This window comes from Schistocerca nitens, chromosome 6 (assembly GCF_023898315.1).
Source record: "Schistocerca nitens isolate TAMUIC-IGC-003100 chromosome 6, iqSchNite1.1, whole genome shotgun sequence".
Classification (NCBI taxonomy): Eukaryota; Metazoa; Arthropoda; class Insecta; order Orthoptera; family Acrididae; genus Schistocerca; species Schistocerca nitens.
In genome coordinates this window covers 72,717,256-72,737,484 of record NC_064619.1, presented here as the reverse complement: position 1 = coordinate 72,737,484, position 20,229 = coordinate 72,717,256, and the positions used below count along the sequence as shown (strand labels likewise).

General features: G+C 41.5%; 1 protein-coding gene across 1 annotated transcript in view; it reads right to left on the bottom strand.

Moving 5' to 3' along the window:
• The window catches only part of LOC126262318 (zinc finger protein 532-like), a 79,599-nt gene extending 60,584 nt beyond the window's left edge, over nucleotides 1-19,015 (bottom strand). The window contains exon 1 of the mRNA XM_049958872.1: nucleotides 18,839-19,015. The gene's annotated coding sequence lies outside the window, so the exon portion shown is untranslated. The remainder of the gene's footprint in view (nucleotides 1-18,838) is intronic.
• Nucleotides 19,016-20,229: the final 1,214 nt, after the last annotated feature.

Sequence of the window (20,229 nt, the reverse complement as noted above, 5' to 3'; positions counted from 1 at the left end):
TTTTCTTGGGAGAAAGTACGGGAGAGAGTAGTGTTCACCCGCACTCTAAATGTGCGCTCTGCCATAAATTCGCGAAGAAAAAGGGGCAGCTGACCTCGAAAGCCCCAAGAGAACAGTGTGCGGAGGATGCCTGTCCTCCAACAGGTATCGTATGCTCTCTCCAGATCAAAAAATATCGCTACTGTTTGGCGTTACTGGAGAAAATTGTTCATGATATAAGTGGAGAGAGCAACAAGATGGTCAACTGCAGAACGATGCTTTCGGAAACCATATTGGGCAGGTGTTAAAATACTGCGGGACTCCAGCCACCAAGCTAAACGGCAATTCACCATAGGCTCCAAAACCTTACATACACTACTCGTGAGAGAAATGGGGCGATACCTAGAGGGGAGATGTTTGTCCTTTCCAGGTTTCGGTACAGGAACGACGATAGTTTCCCGCCACCGTCTGGGAAAAGTACTGTCGGTCCAAATTCGATTATAAAGGCGAAGGAGGTAAGCAGACTATGGGTTGATAAATGCAGCAACATTTGGATGTGGATACCATCTGGTCCTGGGGCGGAGGAGCGAGAAGAAGAGAGTGCATGTTGGAGTTCCCGCGTGGAGAAAACAGTATTATAGCTTTCACGATTTTGAGAGGAGAAAGCAAGAAGTTTCACTTCCGCTGCACGTTTCTTCGGGAGAAACGCTGGCGGGTAATTTGAAGAGCTCGAAATTTCAGCAAAGTGTTGACCCAATGAGTTAGAAATTGCGACAGGGTCCACTAACGTATCATGCGCGACAGTGAGCCCAGAGTCCGGGGAGAAACTAGGCGCACCAGATAACCGTCGAATCCGACTCCAAACTTCCGAGGAGGGAGTGAAGTTGTTAAATTAGCTAGTAAAGAATTTCCAGCTTGCCTTCTTGCTATCGCGGATGATGCAACGGCATCGCGCACGGAACTGCTTATAGCGGATACAGTTGGCCAAAGTAGGATGGTGGCGGAAAACGCGAAGAGCACGTCGACGCTTACGTACTGTGTCACGGCATGCCTCGTTCCACCAAGGAACTGGGGGGCGCTGGGGCAATGCGGAGGTGCGTAGTATTGAACGTTCTGCAGCTGTAAGAATAACGTCTGTAATATGTGTGACCTCATCGTCGACGCTAGGAAAGTGACGGTCATCGAATGTCGCTAGAGACGAAAAAAGTGTCCAATCGGCTTGGGCAAACTTCCAGCGTCGTGGGCGCATATATGGCAGTTGAGGCTACAGTCGAAGGACACATGGAAAGTGGTCACTCGAGTGTGTATCATCAAGGGCGAACCATTCGAAGCGCCGAGCTAGCGGAACAGTACCGACCGAAAGGTCCAAATGAGAGAAATTTGTCGTGGAGGCAGGCAAAAATGTAGGGACCCCAGTGTTGAGGCAAACTAGATCCGCTTGGTGGAAGACGTCTAGCAATAGTGAGCCATGTGGACAAGGATGTGGAGATCCCCAAAGCGGGTGGTGGGCATTGAAGTCCCCAACCAGCAAGCTGACCAAGAAGATGAAGGAGATCAGCTCGTGCCATTGGTGTGGATGATGGAATGTATACAGTACAAAGAGAAAAGTTATATCCAGAAAGGGAAAGACAGACAGCGACAGCTTGGAAGGAAGTGTTTAAGAGGATTGGGTGATAATGGAGAGTATCATGGAAAAGGGGAGATCAAATCAGACAGACTGAAAATGGGGGAAAACAAAGCGGTCATGGGGACACAGCTTTGTTTCATGAAGACAGAAGATGACCAGCGAGTAGGATCTTAAGAGGATCGACAATTCATCCCGATTGGCTCGAAGGCTGTGGATATTCCAGTGGATAATGGACATAGGGTGAACAGAAAATGGAGGAATGTGACCAAGGTTGCCGTCAACTCAGCGACTGCTCAGAGCTTGCGACCGACAGCATGGAATGGCAGTCAGCCGAAGGCAGAAGATCCTGATCCATAGGTTGTTCAGGAGCAACTCCTGCCACCAGCGATTGGCCGGTTGATCGGCCGCCAGCAGTGCGCCTCGGTGACACAGAAGATGGCCGAGCGCGATTACCGCCAGGTGGTGCTGTAGATGAGACACGCCTTGGCGGAGAAGGAGATGAACTGGATTTATTACTAGCCTTCTTGGAAACATGATGTTTAGATGAAGGTGGAACCGATGGTTGTGAAGTTGGGGTACGTAAAAAAATCTTCACGAGTATGCTCTTTTTTCGAAGTCTTGGTGTCTGACTTTTGGGCTCGAGATTTAGCAGAACCCGATGAAGGGTGAGCCATAGAGTGGGCAGGCGAAAGTGGGGAGGTTGAACGGGCGATCTTTGCGCTGGCCGATCTGACGACCATGGCACTAATGGTAAGGTCACAAGTCTGCGTGGCTGCCTCCTTTGTTAGCCGAGGAGAGGCAAGGACAGTGCTGTATTTTCCTGTCTGAGGCACGGTGGGCTGTCGACTGGCGAATAATTTTCGAGCAGCAAAGGTCGACACCTTTTCCTTCACTCTGATTTCCTGAATGAGCTTTTCGTCTTTAAAAATGGGGCACTCTCGAGAGGAAGCAGCGTGGTCACCCATACAGTTGATGCAAGGAGGGGATGGAGGTGGACAAGCACCCTCATGGACATCCTTGCCACACGTAACACATTTGGCCGGATTGGAACAGGACTGGCTGGTGTGATTGAACTGCTGACACCGATAGCAACGTGTAGGGTTTGGGATGTAAAGGCGAACGGAAATTATCTCATAGCCTGCTTTGATTTTTGATGGGAGTTGAGCTTTGTCAAATGTCAAGAAGACAGTACGGGTTGGAATGATGTTCGTGTCAACCCTTTTCATGACTATGAACTGCCGTTACGCCCTGGTCAGACAGGTAGTGTTGAATTTCCTCGTCGGACAATCTGTCGAGGGAGCGAGTATAAACGACCCCACGTGATGAATTTAAAGTACGGTGCGGTTCCACCCGGACAGGGAAGGTGTGTAGCAGTGAAGTACGCAGCAATTTTTGTGCCTGGAGGGCACTGACTGTTTCTAACAACAAGGTGCCATTTCGTAAACTGGAACAAGACTTTACAGGACCTGCAATTGCGTCGACACCTTTCTGAATAATGAAAGGGTTGACCGTGGAGAAGTCGTGACCTTCGTCAGGCCGAGAAACAACAAGGAACTGTGGCAATGATGGAAGGACTGTCTGTGGCTGAGACTCATTGAACTTACGCTTGTGAGCTGACATAGTAGAAGATGAGGAAACCATTGCGAAAGTATCCCCCATGATTACCGGCGTCTCCGATGGTGCGCTCCTTCCTTGTGGGGGCCCTCTCTGAGGGCACTCCCGCCTTAGGTGATTGTTCACACCTCAGATCACACCTCCCGACAAACGGACGGAGGGACCAATCGGCACTTTCGGAAGGTATCAGCTCGGGTAATCACCCCTCCCTGAGCCTGGCCGTTACCAGGGGGTACGTACGTGTCCTTACCTGTCTACCCGGGGCGGGGAATTACGCGTTACCCCGTCACCGGCTAAGCATGGAAATGCGTGGGTCGGCCTTCAGACACGCACCGGGAGGAAAAAAGAGAAAGGGAAAGGAAAGAAGAGAGGTCTCAAACGCCGCAGCGGAGAAAAGGGCAAAGAGAAGAGGTAAGGAAAAGAGAAGGACAGAGGAAGGACGAAGACTTGCAAGCGGAGAAAGCAAAGAATTTGTTACAGTTTCGAGCGTCCGTCTCCGGACGTAGGCACAAACCATACTCCCAGAGGGGGAGAAAGGGAAGGAAAGAACCAGAGGTGAGGGGGGGGGGGGCGAAGATGGGGGATGGGGAAGGATGCGGAAAGGGAAGGTATGCAGCCCGGAAAGGAAGGAAGGCCACATTAGCTCGGGGTCCCGTGCTCGCTACGCACGTATCCACAAAAGAGTTGTGGACCCCCTGGGGGGAAGCCAAAGGGGTGTTGCTGATTTATAAACCTGACAACCACTGTTCAGTCAAGACAAGATTATGGTCTGGTAAATACAGAATAGAGTAGCAGTATCCACCAAGAAGTGTGGGCAAGGAAGCCGACAGCATTGAGCTTATTAATGCACCTAGTATTAAGCTGATGAATATGGGGCAGTCATGTCAGCTTTTTATCAAAAAAAGAGGAGTCCCAAGAATCGGGACTACACAGCATCCAAGTGCCTGAGTACCTAAGGAAATTTCTGGGTCAGGATTAAATGTGATACAACGATAGAAATGGATAACTCCATTTTCACAGAAGAAAACTGGAAGCCATTAGACAGGGGCCAATAAGAGGCCATTCCAAAAGCTCCTTGGAGCTGGTATTCAGGCAAGACTACAGGTTGGGAGCTAAACCAAATGTGACAGTTGTCAAGATACAGTGCTGGGGTAATCAGTGGTCCAACAGAACTCACTAGCTCACTGATTGTGATAAAGGTGAGTGGAGCCCCTAGGGACACAGTTTGATTAGACTTATGGGGAGCTGAGCGATGTACCATTTCTGAACTGAAACAACTGGAGAGATAAAAACAGTTGAAGAGAACATGGGAGGGAGCCTTAAAAGCACCGGTAAAGCGTGATGGGGGCACATGGTATTGGGTGGTTATAGCTGAAGAGCAGAAACTCATGGAGGTCCAATGTGGGCTGTAATTATTGTATGGCGGTGAAACTTGGTAGATATGCTAACGCATTAATGTGGAACCGATTTATGTTGGATAAAGAATTAGTCTCAATTTTAGCATTCAGGTGAAAATCTGGTGCTCTTGATCAAATAGTTCTACAAATGCACCATCTTGTTGATGCTTCCAGTATTCATACTGAATAACTGTATAAGCAATGGTTAACAATAAAATGAACATTATGCCTTTCTCACTTGCTTCACCTTTCCTGCCCATGTCCTGTTCCTAATCCATTACATATGAAAACATTTCTATATGTCTTTCTTGCATTCACAACACCAGATTTGCACCTGGTGGCCAAAATTAGAACTAATATTTTTTCAGCGTAAATCAGTTACACATTATCATATTTACTAAGTTTCACTGCCATATGATAATTATAGCCCATACTGGACCTCTGTGAGTAGCTGCATTTTAGTTATAACCACCTGGTACATCTTATGTAGACTTCAATGAGATTTTAGTGTTTAGAAAAAGCTTGTCAGACTGCTGTCTCTGACCTAACCAGATGGTCAGTTGTGGATTGTTCCTCCAGAAAACCATACTGATATGGGGATAGAAGGCCCTGTGATTCAAGAACCCAGCATAATAGTTGGGCTACCATCCTTCCAAGCAGTTTGTAGAGCATGTTGATGAGGCTAATCAGTCAGTAGCAGTTGGTGGACGTTTTGCTGGTTAAAGGATTGGGATGATAACACTACCCCTCCAATACAAAGAGGAAACACCCTCTGATCTAATGCAGTTGTAGACCCTGAGTAGACTGAGTCTGTGAATCTCATTCAGATGCTAGATCATCTGATTATGAACTAAATGAATCCCTGAGCCCATAATGTGTGATGTGTCAAGAGCCTGAAGCAGTTGCATTCAGTAAAATGTTCATTATTTAATTCAGGGTTATGACAGAGGAGGGGAAGTGGGGGGAGGATATTGGGATATCTTCATCTTGTCTATTATTTGTTGAAAATGTAGTTGGATAAAAAGAGGACACCAACACTGTCACAAATGGCCTCGGAGGTATCAGCAAGAAAGGAGATGGACAAAACTTGGAACAACTGTTGATCTTTGGTGGCCCATAAAACTACAGAATTCATTCAGACCTGGGTTAAAGATGTTCATGCTGCCAAACAGAAGACATAGTGCTCCCAGAATTCCTTCTTTTAATTAGGTAGTGAGCCCTTGTGAGGAACCTCATGAAACTGATGAGGGTGGACTGTGAAGGATCTTGCTTGAGACACCGCAATGCCTTCAATAGCATGAATAGCTGCTGAAATATTTTTGATCAATCACGATATCAGCCATTGGAGGAGGGGACCTACGAAAAGGTGGATAACAGTTCCAGGAGTGCAGGTGCTTGCGTCAGAGAGATCTCTGACAACCTGGTCGATACACTCTGATGGAGAGGGCATGAAGGTGATGGCAGAGGCATGCAGCTGCCAGTTCGCTCTTCAGAGAGCCCAACATAGCAAATGGCCCAACAGGCAGTGACAAGGATGTGACAGGATCACCAGAAAGTGATCATTGTCATGAAGATCGTCATACAGTGACCACTGTGGTGAAGCTTTGAGACTGAGGGAGAAAGTCGTAAATTCACTAATGTGCCACTGGTGGCACTGAATTGCACAGAGGTACCTTCGTTATGGAGACGCAAATCGAGATCAGAAAGAAGTTGATCTATCCAAAGGCACCTGCCCCCCCCCCCCCCATATGAGGTGGTGTTCACTGAAATCCTCAAGTAGGAGAAAGAGAGCAGAGAATTGTCAGGTAAAAAGTGTTCATCTCAATGTAGTAAGTGAATTAATGTTGGTGACTGCTGATGTTCACACTCACTCTGCCACTAGTTCCAGTGTTAAGTGAAGGGGAATCCTCGCACTGGTAATATCTTCATGAACCACCATCCAGACACTCCTTTAGGGCCAGTATGGTTCCAACAGATAGCATGGTGATCTCAAAAGGCTGGAGAATAGTCATCAGCTAATGCAACACAGACTGCAAAACATAAGGATATCAATTGTTATATTTCTGGCAGGTGACCGTAATATTCATTACAGCTCATTGTTATCATATTAAAGGAGTCCTGATTGGGCATTGATGGGCCCGAAGGACAGGTCACACCATTGCACCATTGTCTGTCATTGGTGGGGATGGAACAACATCTGCAAATATAAGTTCTGAGTTTGATGGTGAAGGAGGATTTGGCACTTCCAGGTTCACCAGAGCAGTCTTCACCCAAGATTTCTTCTTTATCTCCTTAACCAGTTTATAGGGTCAGTACTCGTGTGAGAGTTTATCCACTGTGGTGGCAGGGATTGAAGAGAAGCAGGCAGCCATGGAACCAGCAGTTCATGCATCCTTCAGCAGTTGGCTGGTGATAGGTAGATGGTCTGTGATTTCCAGAGAGAAGGTTCCCAAAAGGAAGCCTTGTTACTGAATAATGCTAATGGAGGAGGATGTTTCTCTCACCAGGTGTGGTGAGCTCAGGTCTCTGAAGATGGGTGTTACTGGAACAACAAGAGGGGAGGATCTATCTCCCCATCTCATATAACTTTCACTACTGTAACTGATGTAAGAAATATTTTGGTTGCTTTATGTCAATAGTCTCTCTTTCTTCTCATTGAAAAATACAAATATAAAATGATTTGCGAGGTTGATGAATAATGTAGTCCACATTAACATATTTTAAGACTCACTGTTTTTATTTTATCAAAACTGTTACAAAAACATAAGCATGCCTCTCTGCATCCATTCAAGTCCATAGTTACCAGAACAAGACAAATTAGGTCTGCTTTTCTTCATTTAACAATTGACACTGAGATGGTGGCAAAAATAGAACTGCTCAAGTGAGCACATAATTGCTAATAAAGGATACCTGACAGGAGAAACAAAGACAAACATGTTACATAAAACCACAAAACTAAATGGAACAAGCTGTGTTGCAACTACAGGATAGAAGTAATTACACTTTCCTTCAGTTTCAAAATCTGAGATGTGATTGCAGACCTTAAGCCCCTGGATTTCACATTCCTCAATTAAGGCAGCACACACATTAGGGATCATGGAGAGTGATCTTCTCTGCAACTGACACAGAATAGTGGTTGCTCACATGACAAATTTCCAAGTGATGGCCAACAAGTCTCCACAAACTGAAGAGTTTGTACAGTGGAAAGACATATACCTGAAGTGTTGGTACTTGAAGCACTGCATTGGGACTAGGATATATGGCTAAACATCAAAACTGTAGAGACGATTTTAAGTTTTTTCAAGAGCTGGATTGGATACACTGTTTTAATTACGACATAACTACTTTGTAGTTTACTGAGGGAAGCTATTTCTCCTATTAGATTTTTTTTTATATTCCACAAACAACATAGACTTATTACGTAGGTTGGAACTTAAATAGTGGCAACACTGTTGTGGAGACACTATGCAATGGAATCTACTATTGTCGCTGATAGCACACATTATTGACATACCTACCTTACCTCCAGCAAACAGACTCGCCCGTCCCATGTCACCGACGTGGGCACAGTCGAGGGAAACACAATCACTCATGAGCGAGTGGCCTAACTTAACGGTGTCACTATGTTTTTGAAACAGGAATAACGGAGCTGGCTCAAGATTGAATGTGCCATAGGTCGTACAGCACGACAGTGTCATCAAGGTCTTCAAGAGGTTTGCAGGCATCAGCATTGCCATACAGAACAGTGGCACACTGGATAAAAGCCTTCAATGAAGGTTGGCAAACTGTGGCAGACGTGCATCGGGCAGGTTGCCCTAGCATCTCTGAAGAAGAAGTGCATGCTGTTTCCGCGTTAGTGGACAGTGATTGACACCATACAATTCGTGAGCTCATCCGCGATACTGGATTAGTGCATACGACTGTGCTTCGCATCCTGAAGGAACCACTGGGCATGCGAAAAATTGCATCACCATGGGCTCCACATGACTTGACAGAAATGCAGAAATGGATGCATTATGACACTGCTCAGACGCACTTGGAGTGTTATGAGCACGAAGGGGAGGCTTCCTTACACCACATCGCAACACTGGATGAGAGATGGGCCACATTGTACGAGCCAAAACTGAATCGCCAATCCAATGAATGGCATCATTATGGGTCGCCGCGAAAGTCGAAAGTGCATCAGAGCCCCAGTATGGAGAAAGTTATGGTGATTCTCGTGTACAATTGTGATGGTGTTATCCTAATGCATTATGTTCCTCCATGGCAGACCATCAATGCACAGTATTACTGTTCATTTTTGGAGCGTCACCTGTTACCAGCTTTGTGAAAGAAGCGGCGACACTTTCTGCGCAAGCCACACATAATTTTGCATGACAATGCATGGGCGCATACAGCACAAGCTGTGGCTACTCTGTTTGGTCGATGGGACTGGGAAATGCTGTACCATTCACCATACTCCCTGGACTTAAGTCCTTGTGACTTTGATTTGATTCCGAAGATGAATAAACCAATTAGTGGCATTCGCTTCAGAAGTGTTCCAGAGATTCGACAGGCAGTAGAATGCTCCATTCGCACCATCAACAGAACAGGCTTTGCTAACGGTATACTACGGCTTCCACATCGCTGGCAACAGGTTCTCTACACAACGCTGGTGACTACTATGAAGAACAGTAACAGGTGCAAACATGTAACTCTTTTGTATCGGTTGTGAATAAACAGTTTTCACTATTTAAGTTCCAACCCTCCTATATAGAAAAGATCCTCCACGAGTTCAGTGTAAAGGTGGAAATGGAGGGGGATAGTATGTTTGCAAAGTGGTCTCTTAATTGTTGAAGAAATTACAACTTATTTTGAGTTAGTAACTGTAGTGAGCTGGCCTCAACAAATTCCTAGGGAAGATGCAGTGGTTCTCTGTAGACTATTTCTGCAGCTGAAGAGTCCAAATCTTGTTTATCCATCATTTTTAAGCCCAAGAGAATGATCGGAATGGTGGAAGTCCAGAATGTACCACGACATTTGAGCACTCCCTCCATGGACAGTGCTCTCTCTTGACCATGCTATTATTAGCAGGGTGGTAGATAGTATTTTATGATGTACACACATGCAAAATGTAGCCAGCTGGGTGAAAAACTCCAATTCAAACTGCCTGCCTCAATCAGTAGTTATGTGGAGCAACCAGCCAAACCTAGCTAGCCAAGATGATGTGAAGCCAGAGGCAATGGTTTCTGTGATAATGTTGTCCACAGATGTTGCCTCCGGCCAGCACGTAAATTGGTCAGTCATTGTAAGGAGATATTGCTGGTTGTTCAGTGGAGAAAGCAGTCCCACAACACAAAGTTCCACATGAGTGAAACAAGAGGTTGCATCTGGAAAGTTACTCATTGGTGTGTGCACATGATGGGGCACTTTGCAAATCTGGTATTGAAGGCATGTCCACGTCCACCCTGGCATGCCCATGTCCACCCTTGGCAATCCCTCTCCACATATGGCCAAAAGAAGCATTAAGCATTGTAACATGAGGTGAAAGGTGGGAAGGGCTCCAGGGTGACTTAGGTTGTGGACACTGTCGAAGGCTTGTCGTCGGAAAGCTGACAGAAGAAAAGGATGAGGTCCTCCTCAGGAGATGTTAGAATATAGTCTGGCATCTTCTCTTTGAATGTTGACGAGTTGCAGCTGCAATGCCGATGTGGCATCGTTGGTGAATGTTTGAAACTCTCAGCCATCCTGTTGTGCATGTGCTGTAAGTCCATACTAAATTGATTTATAAATTCTAGATGATTGAAGTGGCGGGGGAATGTTTGATGCTATTCCTTTTGAATGTGTAGATCATTGGTTTGTGATCTGCATATATCATGAATGTCCTTGCTTTATTTGTGGATGTAAGTATTTAACTGCTTCAGTGGTTGTCACGAATCTTGTGACCTTTGTTACTTAAATACTTCTTGTAGATGCCGATGATGTTGCTATCTGGTGATAGAAAACAAAGGTATGTCATCCCAGTATGTGAAACATACGGCATTCCTCATAGAATGGAGTCAATAAACTTCTGTCCGGTTTGTGCAGCGTTCTGTAACCCAAATATCAGTGATTATCACTGTCTTCAGAATGTCCTCTTCTGCCACAGGTATGTGTGTATGTGCCTTGGTGTAGCCTAAAACAATGAATATTGTTGCAACGTGGAGATCATAATTATAGACATACAACAAAGGTACGGGATACCAATTACGCACGGTTGTTGCGTTGAGTGTTCAACAGTCACTGCATGGGCACCAGGCTTCTCCTTTCTTCAGAAAAACATGCAGTGCAGATGACCATGGGCTACTCGCTGGCCGGATTATGCCTTCTTTAAACATCACACTGAATTCTGCTTTAACAATAGCCAAACAATCAGGTGAGAATCTCTTTGGTCTACAAGGTGCTGATGGACTATCTGTGTGCTGCAGTCAGCCCGGTAATACTGTCAACCGGTTTGGCATTGGCTATATCTGGTAAAAGATGGTAATGTGCCAGGAGATCAGCTCCACAGTGTCAGCAGCAGTAAGGTCCTACATAAATGGACACAACAGTCCCACATTCAACTTTATCCACTGCATTCAATATGTATAGACAGATGAGTTGTTCACCAAAGGTAAACAGAACACAGTCAGCAGCCTACAGTGGTGGACTAAAGTTCCTGGCAGGATGCTCTAGCCTGAGCCAGTGTCTATGAAATATTCCTGACCAGATCTCCTGTCAATAAAACACAGGCATCATGACTTTGTTGAGCAGTCAGTTGCATCTACTACCAGCTGCCACTGGCATTTGGGTGCAAACACAGTGCTGTACATTTACGCATATGTTTGCGGAACCTACGGTTGTTCCAGCATGTAAAGTGTTATGTGTTTGAAAAAGCAACATTTGTTGATGACCAGCTACTGGATCTCTGGTGATTACATCCTGTACCATTCCAAGCACTGCCCTAGGACAATAGCAGGCTGACCAGTGTGCATGGCATATCTACTTCCACTACCAGTGAGTCAAATTCCGTGCATGTGACGATTGGTGCCCCTGTCACACTGATACATGGCACTGTCACTGCATTAACCTGTGTGTGTGTGATGATCTCTAAAATCCAATCTGCAAGCTCTGCCACCGTGTCCAACAAGATTTCTGTCTGTGGCGCCACGATCGCTTTAATCTGTGGAGGTAATCGGCTACTCCGTGGGGTGTGTAGCAGGTTATAAAGGACGGTAACTGTATCAAATTTCCTCTGGAGATGATGCAGATATTGGAACAGCTTATGATCACTGATGTCTCCTTGTGTTAGTACCTGTCTGATCCAGTTTTGAACAGTACAGCTACTCTCCAGATTAATTCTGATTTTCATATCAATTTTCGTGTGGCAATGCAGTGATCATTTCTTGTACCTCTGCAGCTTAGTGATGGTCGAGTTGGCTAACAACGTGGGTGAATTTTGTCAAGTCAGTCGTAATCCCTGGATAGCTAAAACTGGGTTCAACTTGAGCAAACCATAAAATTGGGTTGTTTGGCCAGATGGATGTAAATTGACTGCTAGTCTAGACACTGTTGGCATGTCTGAATCTTACCTGATATTTAAATACTGTAGTAGTCACTCAACCTTCTTCTTTATGCCAGAGTCACCATTTGCCAAGACTACAGGATTTGAGCTAAATGATCTTTGCTTGGCATGAAGAAAATCGAGTCAGGAGGTTTCACGGAACAAAACAGTGTCGGACAAATAGATTGGACAAGCACTTACTCTCTAAGTTGAATACAAATCCAAACATTTAACTTTCAGGTGCAACGTTCTGAACATGCCTATAACTCAGGAAGGGGCAAAAAGAAAAATGGTCATTAACACTGTATAATTGAGAGACTAATTCTGAATGGAACATAGAAACATGGAACATACAAATCATATAAAATTCACATGTGAAAAAATAAACAATACAAAAGAACATCAAAAACAGCACCCCTGGTAGTTGAAGTGGAAGCTGTTTGACAGCTGCAGCTCATCTGTTACCACAGACCACCTGCATGACACTGAACCACTGATCACAATGACATTGCCTGTTGGAGCGAACTTCGTAGCAGACACTACAATGCAATTATGATTGTAATGAAACTGAAATGTTTTGTGGGGAGGACATGTAACCATGTGAATACATAATAGATGGGCAATACAAGATTTTGTGTCAAAAGAAAAATCAAATTGAGTAAACAATGTAATTATAAGAAGACATATATAGTTTTGTGCTTTTATGTATGTGTGTCAGCAGCACTTAGAATTTCTGCTCCTGAAGGTATGTAATGGTCGGCCTTTCTGTCTCTGAACTTTAAGTAAGTTCTTTGCTGGTATAAGAAAAGACAGCCTATGATGTAATGGAAGCTGAGTAAATGATAATAGAAAACAACCAGGGGCTGCATTCAAGTGTACAGTTGAAGCCTACAATGCATAGGAAAGTCAAGAGGTCTTTAGGTGGCGACCGGGGTGGCCGAGTGGTTCTAGGCACTACAGCCTGGAACCGCGCGACCACTACGGTCGCAGGTTCGAATCCTGCCTCGGGCATGGATGTGTGTGATGTCCTTAGGTTAATTAGGTTTAAGCAGTTCCAAGTTCCAGGGGACTGATGACCTAAAAAGTTAATCCCATAGTGCTCAGAGCCATCTGAACCATTTATCTTTAGGTGGAGTGGATGACAAATAGCTAATGATAATAAAACAAATTCTCCTACTACCACAAACAAGTTTATTCCTCATGGATGATATCCTAGCTGTGTCAAAAATGTTTTAAAATCGAAAATTTCAATGATTACCCCCATCCCCTTCGTCTCATTAAGGGCCTAGGGTAATCGAATTGAGTTAAGTCTGATCAGTGAATGTCGAAAAGCTTAATACTGTTCGGTGAGGGGTTTATGATTTACAGTAATTATATTGTAACTGTGCAAATGGAGAACCTCATGGGTTGAGAGAATTATGTATTTTGGAAGTTTGCAGTAGAAGCTTATCTACAGCTGGACAACTTTTGGGATGTCACACATGGAACCTTAAAGCCCACAGAACAAAGATTGTAAAACAAAATTCAAATTAATTCTTCTAGTCCATCTTGTAAGTTACATTCATACAGAAAAGGCTAGCATGGCAAAGGAAATACAGGACAATCCAAGGGGAGCTTTTGAAGACTGGGGTTTAACTAGGATAGTGGGTTTGCTAAGAGAACTTATCACCACACATTTAGATGAATGTAAATACTGGTATGTTGATGTATAGGTAAACAAAATCATTTCCATTTTGAATAGTCTGAGAAATTATGGATTCTACATTACTGAAGAACAGCTTGGTACCTTGTTACCAGCAGGACTGCCTGATAAGTAGTGGACTTAGAGAGTTCAGGGATACAAATTACAGGCAACACTGTAAAAGTCTAGGCATTCAAGCTGTTAAGAATGTACAAAAACATTCTATCCAGAACAGAGGAATGGCTTTGTATTTTAAAATACAAAAAGAAGAAACACGTTTTAATGTTATAAATGCCAAAGAATGGAAATTTTGTATCGTGCTGCACAGAAAAAAAAAAAAAAGAGTTCACAAGAAAAAAGTCATGTTTAAAAAGGTCAGGAAATGATGGCAAGCAATCACCGAAAAGAAGGTAAGGTACTTACTGTGTGTTATTCTTATAATAAAACTGAAAGTAAGAGTACAGACTGGTTCCTGGATTCTGGTGCATCTATGCAAATTACCACAGATCAACTCCATTTTATATGATGTTTCTGCTAAAACACACATTGGTGGTTCCACAGTGGATGGTATGATGTTTCTTTTAAAACACATATTGATTTTTTAACATGGATGGTGTGATGTTTCTCCTAAAACACACAACACACACTGGTGTTTCAACAGTAGATGGTTCTCAATTACAAGTGAACTGCTATGAAATATAAACTTTAGTTTCTATGTTAAAGGAGATGACAAGGTATTACAGAAAATGATGTACATTATTTGAAGAATGTGGCCACAAATTTGCTTTCAATGAGTGAAATGGTGAATAAGAGCAACGAGGTAATTTTTTTTATTTAAATGGTGCAGAAATAACTGATCAGAGTAGCAGTGTGATAGCCACAGCAAATTAAGAAAGGGGTATTTATAAATTAGATGTCCTTAAAGTTGGAAATGGTTACTCAGTATATTCTGCAAAAAGTTTTTGATGGCACTGAAAACTCAGGCATCTTAATAGGAAAAGTATGGCCTCGTAAAAAAGTATGACAGCAGGGGCAAAGTAATGTAATGTGTTGTGACTTACCTTGTGAAAATTGTATACAAGGAAATCTAATGGGATTACCGCTTAAAACCAGTAAAAATAGATCTACTGAGCTTTTACATCTGATACACAGACATCTGTGGATCTATGGAAAAATTATCTATAGGAGACAGTTGTTGTTTCCTTATCATGACAGAAAGTTTTTCAAGATATACCCATGTTTATTTCCTTATAACCTAGCACAAACTGAGCAAAGTATTTGCCAGTTTTCGCACTGTTGTTGAAAGACAGACTGGTAGGAAGATAAAAGTTCTCAGATAAGACAATGGTACAAAATATGTCAACAGTTTAGGCAACAACTGAGTGAAGTTGGAATCAGACATCAAATTACAATTTGCTATAGTTCTGCTCGAAACAGAGTAGCAGAAAGGACTAACACAGCAATTGTAGAGAAAGCAAGGAGCATGTTAAAGGATGCAGGATTACAAAAATGTTACTGGGTAGAAACAGTATCACTTGCAGTGTATCTAATAATAGATTGCTTACTAAAATTGTTCCAAATAAGACTCCATATGAAGTTTTGACTGGAAAAGAACCTAATCTAGATCATCTATGAATGTCTGCTTGTAAGGCCATGATACAAGTTCCCAAAAGCATTAGGAGAAAACAGGACTCTAAACCTGATTATTTTGTTGTTGGATACTATGAAAATTACAAATGTTACAGACTCATAAATTCTAAAAACAAAAGGGCAATAGCTAGAAAAGATTTGATATTTTTAGAATCTGGTGAAAATGGAAAAAAGTTTGAAAAAGTATGTGTAGATATCCAGAGGAAGATGTCCAAGAACATGCAAAGGCTGCAGTAAACTTAGAAACTAAAGCACCAGAAGTAGTTCAGGAACAATCAGATATGTTTATTACTGGGTAATGAGATATAGGAAACTCCAGCAGCAGAGGTTGTAAATTTATGGAGTACAACAAAACCTAAAGTTGTATCCAGTTTATGAGATGGCTGCTCAAACAATCAACAGTGAACCTCTTACTGTTGAAGAAGCCTTGGCCAGCCTAAATGCAATTGGAAGAAAGCTATAGAAAAGGAATTACAGTCTTTCTCCAAGACTGATACTTACGAGTGGGTTGATGCACCACAAGGAAATAAACCATTACGAGTGAGATCAGTATTTAGCATTAAAAACCCTTAAGACGCAACATCACATTTTAAAGCTTGTTTGGTAGTTAAAGGCTGTTCTGAAATAGAGGGCACAGAGTATAAAGAAACATTCTCATTTGTTGTGAAATACGCTTCCTTAAGACATCTCCTGTCCCTTACTATAAAAGAAAATTTATTAAACCACCACATCGATGTGAAGACCAAATATCACAATTGAAAACTGAAGCAAGAAATTTTTGTGATTCCACCAGAGGAGCCAAGAAAACTCCTCAAGAAAAGAATAAAATCTGGCATTCCATAAGGAGCATGTATGGTCTTAAATAAAGTGGTTACCTTTGGAAACAGTGCTTACATAAAGCATTAACAAGGATGAACATGAGTCATTTTGCGGCTTGGTATATATCACAAAAGAAATGAAGAAGAAACTATAATTTTGGCCATATGGGTTGATGATATTTTTATTTTGACAAGAAGTGAATGTTCAATGAATAGTTTCAAGAAAGAACTTCAATCTGAATTTCATATGCATGGCGAAGTGAAACAATAGCTTGGTATGAGGATCATAAGAAGTGACGATGAAGGAGAATTGTCAACTGATCAATCAATGTACACAAAGAGAATGCTAGAAAAATTTGGTATGAATAATTGTAAGCCAGTTTCCACACCTTTGGAACAGAGTGTGAAGTTGTTAGTAATAGAAAATGATGAAATATGTTAAAAGGAAGTGCCTTGGGAAGTCTTTTATATTTAGCTCTAATTTCCAAGCCAGATACTGCCTGTGTTATAATACTGCGAGCAAATTTTTCAAAGACCTTAGAATTAAACATTGGGTTGCAGTTAAAAGAATATTCAGAAAATTAAAAAGGATCTGTTGATTATAAATTAAGTTACTGTAAGACTGGAATTTTATAGTGAAGTAGACTGAGGAAGTGAACTGTATAACAAACATTCTGTTACAGGTAGCTGTTTCAAGTTGGAGATCCTGGTCTTGCAAGAAACAAATAACACTGGCTTTAGAGTAGTGTTTAGACTGAATATATGGTGTTGTCTTTCACCATACAAGAAGTGTTACGGTTAAGAACTCTTATAAGTTGTGTGTGTGGGGGGGGGGGGGAGAGGGGGGGAAGAGGGGAGGAGACACCAAAAATGCCATCACATACACAATTGTATGTTTATGAGACTTTTTCTACTTACCGAATTTTACATTCAGCAGCATGAGTTTAAATACTGACTGGATTGGCAACTATCTTACTTCTCTCATAAAGAGATAAATGCTTTATAATGATCAACAGAGTTTTTGGTGTTTATTTTGTCTCATAGCTTTCAAAAATTTAATTTCTAGTCCATTTCCTGAACCGAGTAATAGTCATCTCTTAAAGACAATGTTTGAACCTTATCTATTTTAACCATAAATGGTAAGCTTCTGCAGTGTGGAAAAAAAGTACTTCATTATACAGGTTATTATCTAACAAAATTGTAAGAATAGCCTGTTTATTTGTGATGTAGAATGTGTAAGACATTAATAAACACAGGTTTTTAATTCCTATACTGATATTAACAGATACTACTTCATACTTTATGAACTTACTGTATGACATTTACCAGGTGAATTGTATGGTGTACTGAAGCATATAAAATTCTTTTCCATTTCTATAACGGAAATGGATATACAATTTGATGCAGATTCAAAATAACTCATTCTCCTCTTCTACTTGTGGAAAAGAGAAAACACACACACACACACACACACACACACAATTAAATGTACAAGAGCAGAGAAGTATTTGTGCTAAACATATTTTATTTACTTCTCCCACCTTTGATTTCCTGCTAAATTATAGGTCTGTTTTCCTGAAGTTTTCATTTTCATTTATCCTGAAGTATTTACTTATACTTTACAGACTGGCAACAGGCTGTGGCAGTTGTTCCCCCACACCTCCTTGCACTAGGCCCAAGCTGTTATATTATCAAAACTGTTCAGATACTCAACAGGTCTGTTCCACCACCATTACAGACAGTGTTTCAGTGGGCAAATTTTATTAACTAGTGTGATTTCCAAGAATTCTTTGAAAATAAAAGAAATGAAGAATTGTGTTCAAATTATTTGCTTTTACTCAGAAGCGAAACGTCCAAGTATTTATTTCCCCCAACTGCCCAAAGGACATCAATAGCTAGTGACAGTTCAGATATACTGTTTCTAGGTTTATTATACACAAGCTTCCCTTAACAACAGTGTTGTGTAGGGAACACAATTGTAACTGCAGTGATTTCCACAATGGAGACATGTTATCATGCATATGCTGGTATTAAAAAAAACATGTATAATGTATTGAAAGTGAAAATTATTATAAAATGTTGAATACTATACTTCTGATATGCGCATTTAGTTTTATGGTGGGGATGTTGCAAGCACTGGATTGTTGGTTGTGTTAGAATGGCAAAATTGATACCTGGGCAAAAATTATACTCCTAGTGTCTTAAAACATTGGGAAAAACGAAGTTGATTGTGGAATAATTGAAGCAGAATGCAGATAATGAGTTGTTATGTCCAGTTTCTTTGTAGCTTAAATACTGCTCTAGTGTGCTTAAAAATATCCTGTAGCATTATTGTGAAAATACAAAGTAGTCTCACAATGCACAAAACACACAGGACAATAACAGCAATTTTCAAGCATCAAAACTATGAACTAGTAATGGAAAACGTTTTAAAATGACATTAACATTGGTAAATATCTTAACAAACCGTGGTAATGCAAGAATACCAAAGATATCAAACAAACTTCTTACCAGATCGCAGTGTCGAGTATCAGACACAGGTAATTAGATCGTCTCACAGTGTAAAAAAAGTTGCTGTTTATTGTTTTCAGAGTCTTGTGTGTATGATATTATTTAGTTTTAAATCCTACAGAAATAAATTTCACGTCGTCCCACAATGCTTTTCGTCTTTCCGAACGGAACGACATTAACGACATCTAGCGTGTACCACAAAACTTTTGATCGTTGCTTCGCTATCTTGTGTGGAACACCACATGTAGCATGCTAAAAACTTTTAAAACAGTACGATATGAGTTACTGAAACGTAAGTGGGTCTTCTAGTATAAAAAATTATGCAATTAGCTTCTCACTGTTTTTTTACACGTTTTTGCGGAAAGAGTTCAAAAGACGTTCATTTTCTCTCAAGAGTCCAGTGACAATGACCTTCCAACATTTTCTTTTGCTCTAGGCCTCGTAAATATTGAGCTAACTTGAACAGTAGAACGCTACAGTGTTGTTTGGGACAAGAAATGTACTTATTGTTCTACTTAGCATGTGAAAGAGACTTCCACTCTGTTATAAATTTTTAAAGAAGGAGAAATGCTCCATAAAACGGAAAACTGAGTGTTCGGATCCCTTTTTTAGTAATAGAAATCTCGTCACACAGTCTTCAAAATGTTGTATTTTATCTCTGACATATATATTCTTTTAATGTCTCTGACGCTAGGTTATAGAACCTATGACATTTGCTTCCTGTATATCTTTGAACATGCGTTGTTTGTTTTAAATTATAGGTAGTACAGAATAAAATTGAGAAGTGGTAGCTTTAAAAGTATACTATATTACCTAGAGAAAAGTTATATGATATATAGATATTCCACTTTTATTTGTCAAGTATTTCGACAAGGTAACAGATAATTTGCGCTCTCATCAGCTAGTTATAGAAAAAGTCAAAATACAGTCATTGCCTGTAGCATCAAAGACATCCTGTTGAGAAATAAGAGACGTACATGACGTTACTTCATCTCTCATTGTTGGAAAAAATAGAGTCGCGTTGATAGTTAGTTATGTTCTGCACAGTCTTAAGAAATTTTACGTCTACATGTATATTCTGTGCTATGCTTCTCTCGAAACCGTCGCATTCTTATCAGCGAAGACGCCTATTACACTGATACCAATGTTTAATAAATGAAAAATGACTTTTGCCATCCAAATTGAATCACTTGTTTGATGCATCTTACCTGCTGTTATATTGCAGCACATAAATAGTTAAAAGTGCCTGGTCACAGCTTTATTTATTTTTTTTTAATTACTCTGATGAATATAAACATTTCTGGTGGAGTGAAGTGCAAGTTGGTAGGAGTAAACATGGAATGCTGTTTTTGCAATCATGTTTCAGAGAAAGTGAATTGTACAGGATGATT